Raw genomic sequence first — 6,356 nt, 5'->3', positions numbered from 1 at the left:
ATTGGTGGAGAGATGGAATATTGCGTTGGGGGACCAGCCCTCCCATGTGAACATGGGACCCAACGGGTCCCACTTAGTCTAGTTTTACAATAAATCCATTGACTCCTAAAGCTGTCCCTCCTCCCATCCTGTCTCATGTGAGGACATCATCCTGTTGTTCCATCTCCGCCGCATCTGTTCTCAAGATGGTGTTTTCCATTCCAACACATCTAAATTGTCTTTTATCAGGACGCATGGCTTCCTCTCTCTCGTATCTCCTGTTTCTTGGAGTTCCACTTCACCCTCTTTATTCCAAACAGAACTGAGTTTTCCCTTTCATCCCACTAGCCTCCTCCAGCTGCAACATGATCCCACTGTCACTCATATCTTCCCCTCGTCTCCATTTTCCATTTTCTGCAGGGAACATATTGTTTCTCCAACAGTTTGTTTTATTGCAGCAGATTCTAGTTTCTGCAGCCTCCTGTGTCTCCTCAGTGTTACCCTTGCTTTTGGGGGTGGAAGGCTTGGGGGAAGGGGGGGTAAAGAGAAGCAAGAAGACAGAATTTAAGACTCTGAAACATGCATTGGGATCTCAAAGCATGGTTAATCCCAGCTGGTTCAATGTACAGAATATAATATGTCAAACAGTACAACACAGGAAAAGGTCCTACCTAATGTTTGTGTCATCCATAATACTAATCTAAATTGCATACCTTCTGACTTACAATCTATATCCCTCAATTCCCTGTCTATTCATATATCAGTCTAAATGCCTTTTAAACATTGCTATTGTGTCTGCTTCCATCACTTGCCCTGGCAGCAGGTTCTAGGCACATCAGTCTCTGGGTAAAAAATAATAAAACTGTGTAAAAACCTCACCATTTAAATCCCCTTTAAACTTTCCTCTTCACCTCAAAGCTATGTTTTTCTAGTGTTTGACATTTCTACTCTGTGTTCTGACTGTGTATCCTACCTATTCCCCTCATCATTTTATATACAGACCTCTTCTCATCTGATGCTCCAGATGTTTGTACAACCTCTCCCTGGAGCTAATATTCTCTAATCTGGTCACCATCCTGATAAACCTGGATGTTTATAAACTTTCTGCACCCTCTCCAAAACCTCCATATCCATCTGTTTATGGTGCGATCAGAACTGCACACAATACTCCAAATGTGGCCTAACCAAAGTTTTCTCAAGCTTTTATATAGCAATATTATTCTCAATGCCCTAACTGGAGACAAGCATGCCATATGCCTTATTTAGCACCCTATCCCCTTTCAGGGAGCTTTAGACTTCAAGCACCCACTGTACATCAATACTCCAATGTGTTCTGCATTTACTGTATACTTTCCCATTAAATCTGATAGTTTAGTTTAGTTTAGAGATACAGCGCGGAAACGGACCCTTCGGCCCACCGAGTCTACGCTGACAAGCATATTAACACTATCCACTAGGGACAATTTGTACATCTACAACAAGCCAATTAACCTACAAACCTGTACGTCTTTGGAGTGTGGGAGGAACCCGAAGATCTCGTAGAAATTCCACGAGGTCACCGGGAGAACGTATAAACTCCATACTGACAAGCACCCGTTGTCAGGATTGAACCCTGGTCTCAGGCACTGAAAGCACTGTAAGGCAGCAACTCTACCGTTGCGCCACCGTGCCGCAGATCTCCTCACTCAACACTTAGATTATGCTCTATCTACATTTCTCTGCCCATATTTCCAAAGGTCATTTAACCACGCTATCCAGAACTCTGCCAATTATTGTGTCATCTGCAAACAAACTAATTAGCCCATCTTCATTTTTGTTCAAATCATCTACATTTGTCACAAACAACAGAGGTTCCAGCACCGATCCCAGTGGAACTCCACTGGATGCAGACCTCCAGTTAGAATAACGCTCCTCCAGAACTATCCTCTGTCTTCTATTCCCAAGCAATTTTGATTCCAATCTACCGAGTCTCCATGGATCCAGTGTCATTATCTTCTGGATCAGCAGGCTTTACTAAAGCATTACTGCTACCAAATCCAAGCTGCCTCTCATTACATTAGAGCAACCATTCTATACTGTCTGTATTGTTGATTTATTGGATTTAAAAACAACATGAATGACTAGGAGAAAAAACAATGAAAAGCTTTTCATTATTAATTCTCATTCTAAATTGCCTTTGGGAAGGGTGGTGGAGAGTCACATTCTTGAACTGCTGCCATTCTTCTAGTGGCATTAGCCTGTCAGGGAGGGAGATCCACTCTTAGATTCACTGATAGAAGAAGTGATGATTTATTGCCAAATGTAGACATCAATAAATCAGTTGTATTGGTCATATTGCACATAAGGTGCAAGTGAATTGAATTTGCCGGCAGCGGTACAATGATAAAGAACACATAAACACACTAAAAATTTAACACAAACATCCACCACAGCATTCATCACTGTGGTGGAAGGCACACAATTTGGCCAGTCCTCCTCCATTTCCCCCCGTGGTTGGGACCTCAACCCTCCGCAGCTGCCGCTGTGGGTGTCCAGATGTACAGTCAGGTAAATGGCCAGGTAAGTCAAGAATCGGCTCTTCCCCACCGGAGACCACGGCTTCAGGTTGGTGTAGGCCGCAGGCCGGCAGTCAGAGATTTAAAGTTCCCACCGCGCCGCAGCCAGAAGCACCGCAGACCACAGGGCCGGCAGTCGAAGCTCCTCTCCAGGGGTCCCCGGTGAGGGACCTCGCTAGTGGTGGTGTTCCCTGCACTCACTGCCATTGTTCAGGTGGGGCTGAGATTGTGGGTTTGGGACATGTCTCTGGAGGAACCTGGGTGAGTGACTGCAGTGCATCTTGTAGTGGCTGCACACTGCAGGCACTGGGTGCTGACAGTGGAGGGAGTGTATGATTAACGCGGTGGATCCGGTTCAGTCAGGTGGGCTGAACACGATAGCGGAGTGATCTTTGGGCCAGACCCTGAAGATATTCTATGCCCTGACTGAAATACTGAAGCATGGCAGTTACCTTGATTCTTCTTGATTAGTACAGTTCTTGTTCAGTTCTTGATTTGTACGGGTGTCAGGGGTTATGGGGAGAAGGTAGGAGAAAGGGGTTAGGAGGGAAGGGTAGATCAGCTATGATTGAATGACGGAGTAGACTTGATGGGCCGAATGGCCTAATTCTATTCCTATTTCTTATGACCTTTTCGCATTGGATGGTCTTTGCACTGGAGACCAACGTCCACTCTAGGGAGATCACACACACACATCAGGTGTCAGGTTCGTGGGTCACTGTTGGATTGCTTGCACACAGTCAACCACACACAGAAGGAGAGAGAAAGACACACAGATGGAGACAGCAGAGAAAGAGAAAGAGAGAATGGGAAAAAGAGAGATATAATGGGAGAGAGAAATAGAGAGGGAGAGGGAGACAGAGCAGGGCACAGATATAGAGAGATAAGGAGGAGACAGGAAGAGACAGAGATGGAGAGAAATACAGGCAGAGGCATACAAACAGAGAGAGAGAGAGAGAGAGAGAGAGAGAGAGAGAGAGAGAGAGAGAGAGAGAGAGAGGGAGAGAGAGAGAGAGAGAGAGAGAGAGAGAGAGAGAGAGAAAACTATCAGAGAGAAAGAGAGAATGGGAAACAACGAGAAGGAGGGAGACAGAAAGATATATAGAGAGAAAGAAAAACAAAGAGGGGATGTGAGAGAAACAGAGACACACAATCTCACGTGGGCTGTACTACAACCACTGAAGCAGCATTCCCTGGGCAAACAGGACAGGAAACAACACACCGAAGGCGAGCACTGAGGAATGACCAAGGTTGCAAGGAAAAGTAAGTTGCAACTGGTATTATAATATAATTGTACTTGGATAAATTCTGGTTTTGACAGCTAGCTCCTTAATAAGAACAGAGAATTCTGGAAATAATTGGCAGACCAGGCTGTATCTGTGGAGAGAGTAAGGGGGAGTTAACATTTCAGGTGAATGATCTTTCATCAGAAGTGGCAGGATAAGTAAGCTTTCTTTTTGGTGTAAAGAAATCAGAAAATGCTCATGTATCATCTGTAGAGAGAGAATCAGTTTTAATGTTTCAAGTCCAAGACTCAAGAGTCAAGAGTGTTTTTTTGTCACATGCTTTGGATATCCATCGGAACAATTAAATGTTTATTTACTGCAGTTTTACAGCCACAATGGACACAACAACACAACTATACAATAAATGACTACTCATTCCAAATACAGCAGATGATTGTGCAAAAAACAAGCCGGAGAGCAATCCGAGTACTGAGATTCAGTACTGAGATCAGGTTAGGATAAGGTTGTACCTTCTTCAAGGAATCAACTCCCCCCTCTGCCATTGTATTTCTGACCCACAGACCTCAATCAGTGAAGCTAGGTGACAACATTTCCTCCACAATAATTCTCAGATATCCCGTAAGGTTATGTTCTCAGTCCCCCATTATACCGTTGTCACACTTATGACTGAATGGCCAAGTTCAACTCTAATTCCATCTACAAGTTTACCAAATCACAAACAATGATGAGACAGAGTTCAGGAAGGAGGTAGAGAACTTAGCAACATGGTGTCAGGATAATAACCTCGCCCTCAATGTCAGCAAGATGAAGGAGCTGTTATTGATTTCAGGAAAACTGGTGGAGTACATGCCTCAATCAGCATCAATGGTGTGGATGTGGGATTGGTTGAGAGCTACAAGTTCCATCACAATAATATAACAATGATAATGTAATGGACGAACAACATTGATGCGAAAACCAAGAAGGCACACCATCACTTCTACTTCCTGAGGAAACTGAAGAAATTTGGCATGTCTCCTGTGACTCTTGGAAATTTCTACAGATGCATTGACGAAAGCATATTGGTGGATTTCGTCTTGGTTTGGGAACAACTCTGCCCACGGCCACAAGAAAGTGCAGAGAGCTGTAGATGCAGCCCAGTCCCTCACACAGACCAGACATCCCGCAATTGACTCCATCTACAGTTCACACTGCCATGGAAATGCAGCCAACATAATCAAAGACTTGTCTCACCCTGGGTCTTCTCCCTGATCCCATCTGGTAGAAAGTACAGAAGCTTTAAAGCGCACACCACCAGACTCAGGGGCAATTTCATCCCTTCTGTTATAAGGTTCTGAATGGTTCTTCTATAAGCTAGGATACTGATCTCTGACACTGTTAGGCAGCAACTCTGCCGCTATGCCACCCTAACACCCATGCATGAGGTGGTTTGCGGCCACAGCGTGCAGAGTGGGAATGGGATTGGGAATTAAAATGTCAGGCAACAAGAACCTCAGGGTCACTGCATCGGACTGTTTCACAAGGTGATCACCTAGTCTGCACTTGGTTTTTCCAACGTAGTGGAGGCCACATTGTGAACACCAAATGCAGCACACTGCATTGGGGCAGGGAAACCGCTGCTTCACCTGGAAAGATCATTGGGTGCATGGGTGGGAGGACAGGTGTTGCATCTCCTGTTAGTTCTATGGGAAACTGCCACAAGACGGGGAGTGATTGTCAGGGTCGGGGGAATGGAGCTCCCTCTTTAACTTTAGGTTTTTCTATAGATTGCTACTCTTTAGTCTCTTGCTCCCCAACCTCCCGCTCTTGGTATCTGATCTAAACCGCAGCTTTTTTTTTTAAACGCAAGGATGCCAGATGTCAAGGGCAGTGGGGTGGAGTGACGATCGCGCATGCGTGAATTAGTGAACTACAATCCCCAGTGTGCCACGCGTCCGCGCATGCTCTGTGACGCTGGCTGACAGGCAAGGTTGGAGCAGGGAGAGTGAGAGGATCCCGGGGTGCACGTGACCCGGGCTGGGGCGGACCGCCGCTGGCAGCATGAAGGTTGTGCGGTGGGCGACTGACTGACTGAGCAGCAGCAGCGGCAGCGGTAGCAGCAGCATCACCACCATCACCATCGGCAGCGGCGATGCTCGGCAACAGCTGTTGCTTTGAGCAACCGGCGAAGTAAGTGCTGACCAGAGCAGTAAAATTGCAATTGTAATTAACAACTTTCATTGGCAAATGACACCTTTTATTCCAGTGATGATATCAGTTCCAGTCGCTTTTCTCTGGAATTGCACATTGACTTGGTTTGCAATCTCATGAAGTCAAATGAGCTCTTACGTACAGAGACCGGGTTGCTTGCCTTCAGACTGTCCACGATTCCTCGACAGTGCATTGGTTGTGTCCAGTATATTAATTGTTGATGCCATTGTCATTATTGCGACAAACTGTGATTTTAATGCCCCTGGAGTATGTTGCATCAAAGCATCATGTTCGCTTTAAGTCTCCTGTGTGAGATGCGACCTTGGCACTCCAGTGGTCTACTGACATTATTTACTCCTGAAGATATTTTTTGCTTAACTTTAGT

At 45.5% G+C, this 6,356-nt stretch overlaps 1 protein-coding gene across 2 annotated transcripts in view; it reads left to right on the top strand.

Annotated features, from left to right (window-relative positions):
• Positions 1-5,763: 5,763 nt before the first annotated feature.
• Positions 5,764-6,356, top strand: part of il34 (interleukin 34) — a 49,248-nt gene continuing 48,655 nt past the window's right edge. The window contains exon 1 of one of the 2 annotated variants that reach the window (XM_055648709.1): positions 5,764-5,950. The gene's annotated coding sequence lies outside the window, so the exon portion shown is untranslated. The remainder of the gene's footprint in view (positions 5,951-6,356) is intronic. The other variant, XM_055648708.1, reaches the window with a different exon arrangement.

Source organism: Leucoraja erinacea, chromosome 17 (genome assembly GCF_028641065.1).
Source record: "Leucoraja erinacea ecotype New England chromosome 17, Leri_hhj_1, whole genome shotgun sequence".
Taxonomy (NCBI): Eukaryota; Metazoa; Chordata; class Chondrichthyes; order Rajiformes; family Rajidae; genus Leucoraja; species Leucoraja erinaceus.
The sequence above is the reverse complement of the archived record's forward strand: the minus strand, read 5'-3'. Positions and strand labels throughout refer to the sequence as shown.